General features: G+C 39.7%; 1 protein-coding gene and 1 pseudogene across 1 annotated transcript in view; both read right to left on the reverse strand.

The window, feature by feature from the left end:
- LOC105477531 (heparan sulfate 6-O-sulfotransferase 3) overlaps positions 1-14,486 on the reverse strand; it is a 759,454-nt gene that overhangs the window by 307,630 nt on the left and 437,338 nt on the right. The window lies entirely within an intron of this gene.
- LOC105477498 (AMMECR1-like protein pseudogene) overlaps positions 1-14,486 on the reverse strand; it is an 82,754-nt pseudogene that overhangs the window by 51,337 nt on the left and 16,931 nt on the right.

Below are 14,486 nucleotides of genomic sequence, written 5' to 3' on the forward strand. Positions count from 1 at the left end.
AATCACCTGAACCCAGGAGGCGGAGGTTTGCAGTGAGCCAAGATCGTGCCACTGCACTCCAATCTGGGTGACAGAGTGAGACTCTGTCTCAAAAATAAATAAATAAATTTTCATGTGCTCACATGTTTCACTAGGATATATCATAATATCTTAAAACTATTTTCCTCTTTCAAATTGTTAGTAAATTTATAATGCACTAGATCTCTATAATTAATATATAAGGCAAGAGAAAGGCATGGCCATCATCATTTATTCTCTCCAAGTATGATTGGATTTACTGCGTAAATTATTACCATATTCTACTAGCACAATAAAATAGCATCTCATTCTGCACGAATCACATTATTTATTCGGAGCACGTAGTTAAGTTCCTTTAAAATGCTTTGCTAATATGCAGGACAAGGAATCTCAGGCTCTAATCCGTGTTTCGTTCCTCCTATTTGGAAGTACACAGCGTAAGCAGTACAATTGCATCAGTCTCTGGTTTATTTGCGTCCATTATATGTGAAGCATAACCTTCAAGATATGCCAGGCATTGGGCAGAACTGTAAGATTGAAGGGAAGAGTGTCTTTATCTCATGCCCACCTCTTCTTCTGGTATCCTTTTTCCCCTTTGAAACCATCACTGTCCACCAGCATCTCCTACCATCATGAATCTCTCTTTTACCCGATGCCTTTGCAAACAGAGGTAGACTCTCTCCCACTCTCATTTATAAAACAGACACTTCTGACACTCAACTTACCATCAAAAATGTATCAGTCCTAGCACTGGTTTATTGATTAGTGTCACTGCATTTTAAGACACATTAATGAAATTAACTGATCCAGGATAAACTGATTTTTTAATGTCACATTGTATTTAACATTTAACTGAGAATAACACCCTACTTCTAGTTATCAGGTAAGCCAATGATATTAGGATGCATGAAACGTGTCCCCTATCCTTAGAGACATTTACAATCTTAGAAGCTTTAGGGAAAGAAATGAATGCACATAAGAAATAGAATAAATTATTTGAATGGGCAGAAGAAGCACAGAGAAATCAATGCCTAATAGGGGATTAACATGGAATTAATTGCAACTAGGAGTGAAAACCACTTTTCTTTTATGACCTTCGTTATAGAGTCTTCCTCAGGTTTAGGAGGTGATATGGTTTGGCTGTGTCCCCACCCAAATCTCATCTTGAACTGTAGCTCCTTCCCATAATTCCTGCATGTTGTGGGAGGGACCCGTGGGAAATAACTGAATTATGGGGGTGGTTCCCCCCATACTGTTCTCATGGTAGTTAAGTCTCACAAGATCTGATGGTTTTATAAGGGGTTTCCTCTTTCTCTTAGTTCTCATTCTCTCTTGCCTGCTTCCATGTAAGATGTGCCTTTCGCCTTCCACCATGATTGTGAGGCCTCTCTGGCCACATGGAATTGTGAGTCCATTAAACCTCTTTTTCTTTATAAATTACCCAATCTTAGGTATGTCTTTATCAGGAGCATGAAAACATGCTAATACAGGAAAGCAAGAGAGAAGTGCTTTATTCTAACTACCAGAATATGGGCTTTGCAGAGGATTCTTACATCTTATACAAGGCAGGTGCCTGATAGATGTTTAAAGAATGACTATTCAAATGAGAAGAGGCTAAAATGGACCACCTGTATCGGTAGGCGGAAGATTTCCAACCCCCCCAAAAAAGTGGGCTGTTGGCATACTACTGAAACCACACAACTTTGGTGGTTTCTGCATAAGACAGTCCATTTTTGCATAAATATCTCTGGAGAAAGCATTACTAGTCATACGCTCTTTGAGATCCCTGAGGACCACATTCTACCTGGCTGTTTCAGATTATCCTGAAAAATGGTAGAGGGTGGCAAGCACAAATCTGTCCCTTGAGGGCACAGTTTTCCACCTTTCTTGGTCAACTAAAGCCAGTATCCCAGGCATGACTTTGCCTCTCCTCTCTCCAACCACAGATAGAGAAGAGCCACAATCTCCAGCTGTCTACAAATAAATGAATGCTCCCAGCTAAAACTGCCCTTTATATTTGATGATTCTGGATCTGTACAGAGTTTTTCTCTAAGCATCCCTATGTGTGTTATGCACACGGAGGGAGAGCATCTTATTTTTATGTTGTCTATAATAAATTATAAGTGTAACAGCGGGAGCTTTTTCAATACTATTTGAAAATGCAGCCAGAGGCTATTAAGTGATTGCTGTATCAAATAAATATAATTAGTAAATAGCAAAATAACATGTTTTGTAAACTGCCTTTGGAAATATGTGATTAGACCAAAGACAACGATTTCTGCCAAAGCTTCTAAGTGTTTCCAAGAGATACCAGGAAAAGGCTTTAACAATTTTTATAACAACTTCAAAAAATGTTCATGTACATCTGCTGAGAAGGTAGACAGTACTCAGTCCAAACTCCCTTTGAATGCTTCACGTTGAAAATTTAAGCATGAGGGTACACTTCAGGGCACATCATAATTTTTCCAGGGGAGTTAAAATGTGCTTGATTATTGACTGTAAGTTTTTAAATTGGCATTTGATGAGGTTAAAAAGAAGGAGGTATAAATATAACTCCACGTGCACAGTGCTTTCACACTGTAGAGTTATTCTCAATTAGTAACACTTTAAATTATTCCAGCAAGTCAATCAGTTTGGAGGGAGGTGAACTCATCCTGCCTTCCCTCTTGCTGGCGTTGGGAAAGGGACTTTGCTTCTCCACAGCAATGTGCTTCTCACTGTCTGGCAATGAACACAGAAGAGTCACCCAAACCCACTGATTCTTCCTCTAGAAGATGCATTGTTTGTCCCTTACTCATATTCCCTCATCTGCTACCTGTTATCTCATTTCCCAGCCTTTCTTCCCCCATTATATTAATTATTCACTTTTATATGTGATTCCCTGATAAAGAACCAGATCTCCATGCATATGTATCAAGCCACAAGTTCAAACCCTACCTAGCTTTCAAGATTCTCCAACTTTTTTTTTTTTTTTTTTTTTTTTTTTGAGACAGTCTCGCTCTGTTGCCCAGGCTGGAGTGCAAGGACGAGATTTTGGCTCACTGCAACCTCCACCCCCCAGATTCAAGTGATTCTCCTGCCTCAGCCTCCCAAGTAGCTGGGACTACAGGTGCGTGCCACTATGCCCAGCTAATATTTTTTTGTATTTTTTTAGTAGAGATGGAGTTTCACCATATTAGCCAGGATGGTCTAGATCTCCTGACCTCATGATCTGCCCACCTTGGCTTCCCAAAGTGCAGGGATTACAGGCATGAGCCACCATGCCCAGCCAAGATTCTCCAACTTTTAATTCCACTCATACCTATAGAATTTAATCTTCTATGAATCCCCAATTAAACCTTCTTCTATTAAAGTTAGGTCCGTCTCCTTCGTGTCCCATTCCTAGATCCATGTGTCCACCCCAGTCCCAGGCACACTTCCATTTCCCACATTATTCAGGACTCTCTGCCTACAATGATTTGCCCTCCAAGGCCTAGATATGTTCCCACTAAGTCAGGTTTCTCGATACACAACTGGGCAGGCCTTACTTTGAAATGCTATGCTTTCACAGTCTGTTCTGCATTCCTCTTTTTCTTTGTTTGTTTTTTAGACAGAGTCTCACTCTGTCACCCAGGCTGGAATGCAGTGGTGCGATCTGTGCTCACTGCAACCTCTGCCTCCTGGGTTCAAGCGATTCTCCTGCCTCAGCCTCCCTAAGTAGCTGGAGCTACAGGCACACACCACCACGCACGGCTAATTTTTGTATTGTTAGTAGAGACAGGGTTTCACCATGTTAGCCAGGCTGGTCTTGAACTCCTGACCTCAGGTGATCCACCTGTCTCAGCCTCTCAAAGCGCTGGGATTACAGGCGTGAGCCACCGCACCCGGCCTCCTCTTATATATTGTTCCTGTATGTGTGGCTTTTTTCTTGTCATCTGAGGCAATGCCAAGACTGGTGCTGAGCAAACAGCATATAAATAGTGACAACCACAATAGTGATGATGATGACAATGATGGAAGCTAACATATGTTGATTCTTCATGTATGGAGGCCCTGTGCTAACCAGTATTAATAAATTATTGCATTTAGACCCCCTAACAACCACACGGGACAGACAGGATTAAACGCACCATTTAAAACTGAGACATATAAAAGTCAGTTTGATTAGTCATCAAAACTGAATTTCAAAGAAGTGGGTATACATAATTATCCTGTAGATATTTAACAATACAGCCAGTATATATATCTGGATTACATTAGGAAAGAGACGGCTCTAAATCCTATGATTAGAACATTCCACTGAGTTCCATGAGCATCCATTTATTTGCTCACCCATTCCTTCGACATACAGGAATGCAGCCCGGCCCATGCGTCATATGCTGTAGGCTCTAGGGCTAAAAAATAAATCAATAAAATGGTCCCTGCCCTCAAACAGCTCACTGTCTTGGCAGTCCACAAAACTGCGTCTGTGGTCTTATTTCCCCCTAACTTGGAGTCTGAGGAGGAATAATGTGTGATGCTAGAGAAGAAACATTTTAAAAACAGCTGAGATCCAAGAGTCATTTGGGGGCTAGAGAAGCAGTGCCTGATGGGGAGAATGAATGATGAGGATGGATAGGGCAAGTGACTGTGACAGCTCTCACAGAAACTTCTGGAAAAGCAAAAACCAAGTAAAGAGTTCCAGAAAAATAATCTCTGGACCCCCTGGGGCAGTATGCTAAAGCCCATATTTATCTGTCCATAGCAGAGGGGTGAATGCCTGCAAATACCTCAAGGCCGGATCAAATGAGACTGTGCTTCTTTCTAGTCGGGGGCCTCTGGGGATGACTTTAATACCGAGCACTTAGTCATCATGTTTGATGGCTTCCACGGCCTCATTTATCAAGGATCTATAGTTAAATTTAATTTTCATGTGAGTGGAGGACAGCCATGGCAGCCCGGCTCCTTGTTGCTGATCTGCCCCCGTTGATGTCTTCTGAAGTGGAAATGATGGATGCCACATGTTCTGGCTGTGATTAAATTTGCTTTGACAAAGCAGCATGGAAATCTGATTTTCAATAGACTTCTGTATTTCACCTAGTGCTGAGTAAACAGATACAGAACATAATGCTTGCACGGCTGTCAGGCCGATAGCTAATTCATTGTGGCCGTCTAATCAGGCTGTCCATTAAATTATTATTTGTCGATAACATGCAGGATCATTTCTGAAACTCTGAGGAATGAGAAGCTTGTTTTTAAATAAATAAACGTGGAGGGCTTGACAACATCGGGGGTTTTTCTTAGGAGGGTCCAAATAACTCATCAGTCTCTGTGTCTCTACTCCCCTGAAGAATCAAAGCACCATTTAAGAAGTTTTTAGTCTCACTTCGCTTGGCTCCCATTTCAAATGCAAGCAATATCATCCAATTACAACAGAGAATGAAGCTACAAACATTGACACTTTAGCTTCCCCAGTTTATCTTTAAAGGAGAATGAAGCAGAAAATCACATTAAGTATACATCTTATGTTAGAGCTTTTAACCTCCTGCCTAGAAATGATGTGTGCAGACCACCTCCTGGAAACAGCTTCCACTTTAGGGAAACACTGGAAAGAGCTGGGTCTCATCAGGCAAGCAAAAGTAAGTGGCTGAGAATATGATTGTCTACGCTTGTTCCCCTCCCACCCTCTTTTGTTCCATCAGTGGTTTAAGTAGACAATCGGGTCCTTAGTACTATTAGGAAAGGTCCTCTTTGTTATCCTGGCACAAATTTTCTCCTGTAGCCTCATTCAGACCTTCATGCTTTCAGTAATTTTTTGACTTCCTGAAGTTCAGGTCAACCACCTTCTTTTGTTCAGTGATTTAGGTAGACAACTGGGTTCCTAGTACTATTGGAAAGGTTCTCTTTGTTAGCCTGGCACAAATTTTCTCCTGCAGCCTCATTCTCAAACTCAGACCTCTGTGCTTTCAGTAATTTTTTACTTCCTGAAGTTCAGGTCAAGCATATTCTCACCTTCTTTGAGCCCTGCTTAGAACATCTTGGGCTTCTATCAACATTCTCCTTTTGAACCTACTCCTTGTGAACCAGTCCCATAGTTAGCAGATATGTTTCCTGATAAAACCCCAGACCTCAAATGTTTCATTATTACTAAAGAGTTGAGAGTGTGCAACACATTTGCATATACAAACTAGCTGAAAGAACTTGAGCAAGTTTCTAAAACATGCTAAGCCTTGTACTTCTCACTGGGAAAATAATCTGTATATCAAAGTACAGTTGCAGGGATTAAACAGAATAATGTATACATGGAATAAATGATTTTTCCCCTCTGTTTAGTTGCCCATTATTCCCCATCAAAGAAGAATTCCCCTTTCAGAAGTCTAGGGGACCCAGTTCTCAGTCTTCCTGACACCGTCTTTCCTAGTTTCCCAGGAAAGGGTGACAACATACTGAAGCCTGACTACTCTGGATCCAGCCTGGGATGGGCCTTTCCCCTGCTGGGGACCAGGTAGGGCTCAGGTGACCGACGGCCTGCTGTTACTTGTCTAGCCCATTGGCTTTGGGAGGTAGGTATGTTCTATTTAGGAGAGAAAGAGAAGGAATCTCAGATGGTCCTCAAATCCAAGTTGTTTTCTTCCTCCAGCTTTGTCTGTGATAAAACTGGTATCAGAGACCATTGTGTTTATTTCTCAAAGGTGAAAAGACTCAGGAGAGAGGCAGCAGGAATTACTTATTATATACATTGCCCCAACAGTGATTACTGCTGCATATCAGCTACTCGGTTTCTAGTGGCTTTTACAATAAAAAAAAAAGTAATTCTATGAGATAAGGAATAGTGGTGATGGTTGCTGTTATGATTGTCATTGTCTCATTTGGCCTTCGTAACACCCCAGGTAGTCAGCTAAGGCAAATAAAACCTCCGTTTCATGGGTGAGGAAATGAATTTCATAGATCTTCGGGGATTTGCTCAAGTTCACAAAACTAGTAGGATTCAGAACAAGGAGATTCAGACTTGGTAATGCCCAGTCGAGTGCACCTTTGAAACCTAACCACACAATGCTTTCTTACTGTATGTGTGTGCAGGAGGATGGAATCCCTGCAACACTCCTCTGAGTTCTGAACATCCCTTGGATTGAGTCCCTCTGTATAAGTTTTCTTTTCAGCTTCTGTGACCTCAGACAACTGTGCTAGTTTCCTTACTAAAGTATTTTGTTGCCTAAATATTTACACCATCAAGGAAGCTGGAATTGTCAAATTGCTTGCTGCGGAGATGACCATAGACCAGCCAATGACCCTGTCCTGCCAGACGGATGGTAATGGCTGCAAAAGCATTAATGGGTCACAGACCACCCTCTCTGCCCTGCTGACCTGCACCAGAGAGCAATAAATAGAGGAAACAGCTCAAGGCTTATTATAATTATCATGAATTGAAATTTATGCTAACCAGTATCCAGCCAATACAAAGAGAGAACATTCTCAGAACACTGTGCTAAACTTTGAGCTTGTAATGATCTTACAGTAACTACTTGGAAATAAATACAATCTTCCACAGTATATGTGAAAACAATGAATGAACATCCGTAAAATATGGTTTAATCCAAGGAACTTCTCGTTTCTGCAAATATTAATTTGTCACCAAATGAGGAGAATTTGGATCTCTCAGAGCCTGGCTATGGGGCAAAATGGAGGGAAAGAGGGGTTTGCAAACTTTTACTTTATTACAAATAAATTCATTGTTTATTAGGAGAATTATTAGCATAACGATGAGGGCAGAAAGGAGGGTGCGTGGAGAGAGAAAGTAGAAAGAGATATGGTTAGAATATATTGGAGATATTAGAGATATTCTCTGATCAGCATTGAATTATGCTGTGAAGATGAGGTGCTTAGAAACAATAAAGAATGATCTAAATCATTGCTACTCAGAGTGTCATCAATGGACCAACTGCACAGAACTCACGTGAAACTTGTCAGAAATGTGGAATCATCAGATACACTAAATCAAAATCTGCAATTTGACAAGAACCCAGGTGATTCTAATACACATTAAAATTTGTGTCTCAAGAGGGTAGTGGGTGACTGACAACAGTTTGAGGATAAATGATCAATAAGAAAACATCATATGCAGGGCAATTCAGTAATAATCCAAGTGATTGATGATAAGGACCGAACTGTTGCTCGAAATAGAATGGAGGGAATAGATTTGAAAGATGTATCAGAAATAGAAGGAATGATTTTAGAAACTGATGAGTTAGGCCAGGCATGGTGGCTCATGCCTATAATCTCAGTCCAAGGTGGGAGGATCACTTGAGCCCAGGAGGTCCAGGCTGTAGTGAGCTATGATTGGTCTACTACACTCAAGTCTGGGCAACAAAGTGAGTCTCTGTTCAAAAAAAGAACAAAAATAAAAAGAAAAAGGAAACGGAAAAAGAAACTGATCAGTTAAAGAATATCTGTAAAGGAAGAATTAAGATGAAGTTCTGAGGCTTCTATTTGGGTCATCTTTCAAGTAAGGGGTGGTTTATCTTATCTTCCCAGAACCTACTGCAAATCTGGTACAGAGAAGGTAGGCACTACATGTGAGTTGGGTGACTGCATTCACTATCCAGATCATGGGATTTCAAATTATGTTCCATTAATCCCTAGGAATCTTAAAAGGTACTTTGGGAGCTGAAAAGAGGAAGTTGGATGGGCAGTGCTCCAAGTCCTTACTCCCAAACTTTATTTGCAAAACAAACAAAAACAACAAGTCCATCATATTTTCTTAATGAAATCCTATGCAGTTGGTCCATCAACCATATTCTAAGTGCAATGATTTTGGTCACTCTTTTTCTGCCTCCAAATGCCTCATCTTCAGAGCATCATTCAGTGCTCATCAGAGACTGTCTCCAATGTAACCATAGGACTTGAAGATCAGCCCCAAGTCTAATTTCTGTCTCTTACCCTCCATGTTATTGGATGCATGTTATTCCTCAAGGTATTGAGACAACTAAAATTTGGACACACTGGCCTTATTACCAGCAACCCCTAGAATAATGGAGAGGAGAAGTGAGCATTGTTTAAAATAGACAGTTTGCTCTTGCATAATAAAAGATGAGGGTGATCCTATCTAAATTTATACTAAGAAAACAATTCAATAGAACAAAGCCATTATAAATGCAGATAAATACAATGTGATTTATCTATAATATTTTAGAAAATCACCTAAATGTTAAAGAAGCAAAAATCATAAATGAATTATGGCACATTTGGTTTATACAGTAATAGGCAAACTTGAGAATAATGGTTATGAAGATCAAGCCTCCACATGTTAAAAAGTTTATAACACAAAGATAACCAAATAATGAAGAACATAAAATGTAAGAGATCTATCATTGCAATTACATAAATTCATGTATGCATATGATCAAAAGGTAGAAAGGCATATGGATAAATAAGAATGAGGTAAAATATTATAGACGTATGAATCATCAGTACATTTCAGGTTCTACCTTGTAAATATTAATATATCTGAATCCAATGCATTCTTACTGCATCTATCATGACTACCCTGATTCAAGACTTCATCTTTTAATTTGAGCATCCTAACTGGCCTCCATACAGCCCCTCTTATGAAACAGCCTCGTCTTCAGTAGCTACAGTAATACTTAATATATAAATTAGATCTTGCCATAGAATGCTTAAATTCTACCTATGCCATTCCATTATACTTAGAATACAATCCAGATTTCTAACTCTGGATCAGCAGTTCTCAATTTGGCTTCAGGGACTCTTTAAATTCCTGACAATTATTGAAGAACCCAAAAAGCTTTTGTTTATGTAGGTTATGTCTGCTGATATCTACTGTATTTGAAATTTAAAATGAGAAATATTAGAAACATTGGTTTACTAATTTGTTTACAAATGGCAATAGTAAATATATTCCATGGTAAGAACATATTTATATGAAAAAATATTATACTAGCTTCCTCCCAAAATCTGAAAAGAGTGCCATTGTTTTATATTTTGCAAATCTTTTTAGTGTCTGGCCTAAAAAAGACAGCTGGATTACCCTATCTGCTTCTGCATTTAATCCATTTTAATATGTTACTTTCACTGAAGGATATAAAGAAAATCTAGTTCTGACAAATATGTTCGAAAAGTCAGGGATATCTTATTTTCAGATAATTGGGGATATTTTTCTTTGGTACAACATGTAAGTGGTAATGTCTTCAGAGTTATTTGCAATGTGGAATCTGAAGCTCTATGAATGAACCTTTTGTACAGTGTTATAGTAAAATACATTGTTCTGTCTTCAACTTTAAATGAATCTTTTACCCAGAGATGATTTTTGATATTATGTATTGAACATTGGAAACTATAGGTTCATTGAGTTATGCAGAACTTTTAAATGTTGGTGCATTTTATTACATAATATCAAAACCATATTTATTAATTTCACCAACAATTTCATCAGTATTGGGCCCCTGTCAAGCAGCTCATGGAGGTTGACACGAGTTTTCCAAAAAGTTCTAATATTCTCTTGAAAGCTCAAATTTTATCATTAGCAACAAATAATGTCATTTGTTTCCCTCAAAGTGAATAGGCTCACTTTTGAAGTGATAAGTTCATTTTTGAGAAAATGTTTGCTAAATACCTGAGTCTGAATAACTAATTTGTAAGATATTGTTTCAAGTAAAAACAGCGTTCCATGAAAAACACTGCAAGTAAAACTTACAATTCAATCGCCCTCGTGCTTTTCCTTGGGATAACCATTTTATCTGAGTATGCAGCAGAAGTATTTAGTATGTACTTCTCATCTCATTAAAAAGAATGCTAAAAAGATGTGTACTCACAGTTCAAGATTTAATGTAATTAAAAATTTCACTGTCTTACCAAGGTCACTCTTAAGTGAACCTGGCATTATGTGTGCTGGTCCCCAATGGCAATTAGAATACAGGGACTAGAAGAGTTTAGTGTCCCCACCTTGAAAGGCACTAGGGCTTCACCATGGCTTCCATCATCAGTGCAAATATTAACACACTAAAATAGCTTTGACCCTGAAGACACCCCTGACAGTCTTGGGATCTCCAGGGGTCTGTGAGCTATAGTTTGAGAACAATGCTACCTACTTAGCCATGGCATCTGCTACCACTCTCCTGCCTCCCTCTGCTCCAGCCACAAGCACTTTTTTTCAAACACAGTGATCTTGTGCCTGCCTCAGGGACTCCACATTTGCAGTTCCCTCTGCTGGTGATCCTCTCACCTGTGAAGTTCATCTAGCTTGCCCCTCCTCATCACTTGCAGTTTCTGTTCAAGGGATATCTCCTCCAAGATACTTTATCTGACTCACTTATCTACAAGAGGCTCTGTCTTTCCCAGCAGAGCCTCAGGAAATTCTCGTACTCGGCTCTACTTTCTCCATACCACTCGCCACTAACTAGAATTACATTATGTATTTATTGGCTTATTTGTGAATTGTCTGCTTCCTGCACTCAAATATTAAACTCCATGAGAGCTAAGACTTTGTTTTATTTGCCACCACAGTTCTAACATGGTACTCAATACATACTTATTATATGAATAGATTAACTTACTTTAAAAAAATCCCTCAAACACTGTTGATATGCTATTTTTAAATGAATAAAGGAGAGTTTTCTAAGTCAGTGTAGTCCAGTAAAAACATGTGAGCCCAGCGTGATGGCTCACACCTGTAATCCCAACAACTTACAAAGCTGAGTTGGGAGGATCAGTTGAGCCCAGGAATTTGAGGCTGCAGTGAGCCGTTATTGTGCCACTGCATCCAGCCTGGGTGACCCAGCAAGACACCGTTTCTTAAAAAAAAAAAAAAAAGTGGAATGATTTAAAAATCTATCTTTATTCAATATACCTAAAATATTATATAATTTCAATATGTATTCACTCTAAAATTATTGCAATGCTATACTTTCTTATCTTTCTTACTAAATCTTTGAAATCAGTGTGTATTTTGCATTTACAGAATATCTCCATTCAGATTAGCTACATTTCAACTGTTCAACAGCCATTTGTGACTAGTGGCTATTGTCCTGGAAAGCACAATTTAACCAAAGATGGGGAAGAAACTAGATCACAGCATTGGCTTTCTCCCATACCTAATGAGATGAAGAAAAAATTATGAACAGTAGCTAGTAATAACAAAAACAATAATTATCAGAAGCAACTAAATAAGAAAAGAGTCCAACTTAATACCTTAAGTTTTACTAAAATGGTGGCCATGATTAAAGCAGAACATTCTGTCATAGCTTCACACTTCTAGCTACTCCCAATCCAACCCCTAGAAATGATACTAGGGAAAAAAAGGTGAGTTGCCAATTTACTGAGAATCTTCACTGATACCTCCTAATTTGGAGAGGATTAGAACAAGGAGGTGAGCAGACAGTCTAGTCCTTAACTAACACTGCTGGATCTCAGCAGAAATAAAATAAATCCCCCACAGCATCACACTGATTAGAGGAAATAATTCTAAGTCTCCACACAGCACCTGGAGTGACCTTTCTAAAATGTAATTCTGATCATGCTACTCGCTTATTTGAAATCCTTCACTGGTTCACCTCATCCTCGGGGTAAATTCAAAGCTCGTCAGCGGTGCATCACATAGGTTCACTGTGGTTGGGATCTGTGTCCTCCCTGGATCTTTACCCACCTTAACCTTCATCTTCCCATATGCGTAATACACCTTTAACATACTGAGCAAGCTGTAGTTTCCAAAATTAGAAATCTCTGTACCTTTAACTAAGGCATTCCATCTGCCCAGACTATATGTCTTCTCTTTTCCTAGCTAACTCCAAAACTCCTCCAAATTCAACTCAGTAACCTACTGAAAACCTTTCCTCTTCACTTAGTTTTTATAATAATGCATGCTTGTATTTATACAACGTCCTGGGAATGCCTAAACGGTATGCATACACAGTATTACAATTGCGGTTTTACTTGCATATCTTGCTGACTAAAGTACAAAGTTCTTGAGGTCAGAAACAGTGTTTTTAATTGTTTTGTCACCAGAGCCTAACACAATGCCCACATCACAGTTTACACAGTAAGTAGCTGTAGAACAAGTGAATTAATATGTTTAAATTTGTTATTTACTGATTCTCATCACGTTCATTCCTAAGAGGTACACTATTAAAAAAAACTTGATAATGAGACCAAAGCATTCTAACTAGGTGGTAAAATAATTTCATTTGAAGATCTTTCAAAGTCATGGATTTGAAGTCATCTGAAATAAATTATAGCGAAACAGATAAAGACCTAAATTCGAGTGGAGTGTGTATGTGTGTGTGTGTGTGTAACACTAAAACATCAGGAAAATGTCCACAGTTCCTGCTGCATTATATTGTCAGTAGCTAGTATAACCTGTTGGCTATAAAGGTAACAGTCAATCTTCCTGGAGAAGCACCAGAGCAACCTGAAAATTCAGAGTCCCCTGGTAACTAGGAGGGAAGGAGAGGGAAACAGAAAATGAAATGGGTGGCTATAGAAATATACCAGTTTCTAACCTCCCATCTTCATTCGAGCAACTGCCAACAATGAGCAGCTCAGAATTCACCTCTAGGCAAAATAAATGAAGTAACCACCCCCATCTACTTTTAAATAGAAATTAAGCAATTTGCCTGTGGAAAACTAGTGTGAGGAGAGAGGTTGAAGGTCAAGGTGTCAGTCTATTTCATATCCAAACATTTTCAATTTAATTGATACGAGAGAAAACATAATTCAGAAAACAAAAGAGAACTTAAAAAATTTATTCCGATGATAATGACAATAAAAGCCTAGACTTCACCATTTTTCAATATATCTGTGTGACAAAACTTCACTTGTACCCTTTAAATTTATACAAATAGGGAGCCATTTTCCAAGATGGTCAAATAGGAACAGCTCCAGTCAATAGCTCCCAGTGAGATTGACACAGAAGATGGGCGATTTCTGCATTTCCATCTGAGGTAGCTGGTTCATCTCATTGGGACAGGACGGACAGTGGGGGCAGCCCACAGAGGGCAAGCTGAAGCAGGGCGGGGCGTCGCCTCACCTGGGAAGCACAAAGGGTCTGGGGATTTCCCTTTCCTAGCCAAGGGAAGCCCTGAGTGACTGTACCTGGAGAAACAGTACACTGCTGCCCAAATACTGCACTTTCCCCACAATCTGCACAACCAACAGACCAGGAGATTCCCTGATGTGCCTGGCTCAGCAGGTCCCATGCCCACGGAGCCTTGTTCGCTGTTAGCGCAGCAGTCTGAAATCGACCTGGGTTGCTGGAGCTTGGTGGGGGGAGGGCGTCCACCATTGCTGAGGCTTGAGCAGGTGGTTCTATGCTCACAGTGTAACAAAGCAGCAGGGAAGCTCGAACTGGGCGGAGCCCACCGCAGCTCAGCAAGGCCTATTGTCTCTCTAGATTCCACCTCTGGGGTCAGGGCATATCTGAACAAAGGCAGCTTCTCCAGACTTAAATGTCCCTGCCTGACAGCTCTGAAGAGAGCAGTGGTTCTCCCAGCACAGCATTC

The sequence above is a fragment of the Macaca nemestrina genome, chromosome 16 (genome assembly GCF_043159975.1).
Source record: "Macaca nemestrina isolate mMacNem1 chromosome 16, mMacNem.hap1, whole genome shotgun sequence".
Lineage (NCBI taxonomy): Eukaryota > Metazoa > Chordata > Mammalia > Primates > Cercopithecidae > Macaca > Macaca nemestrina.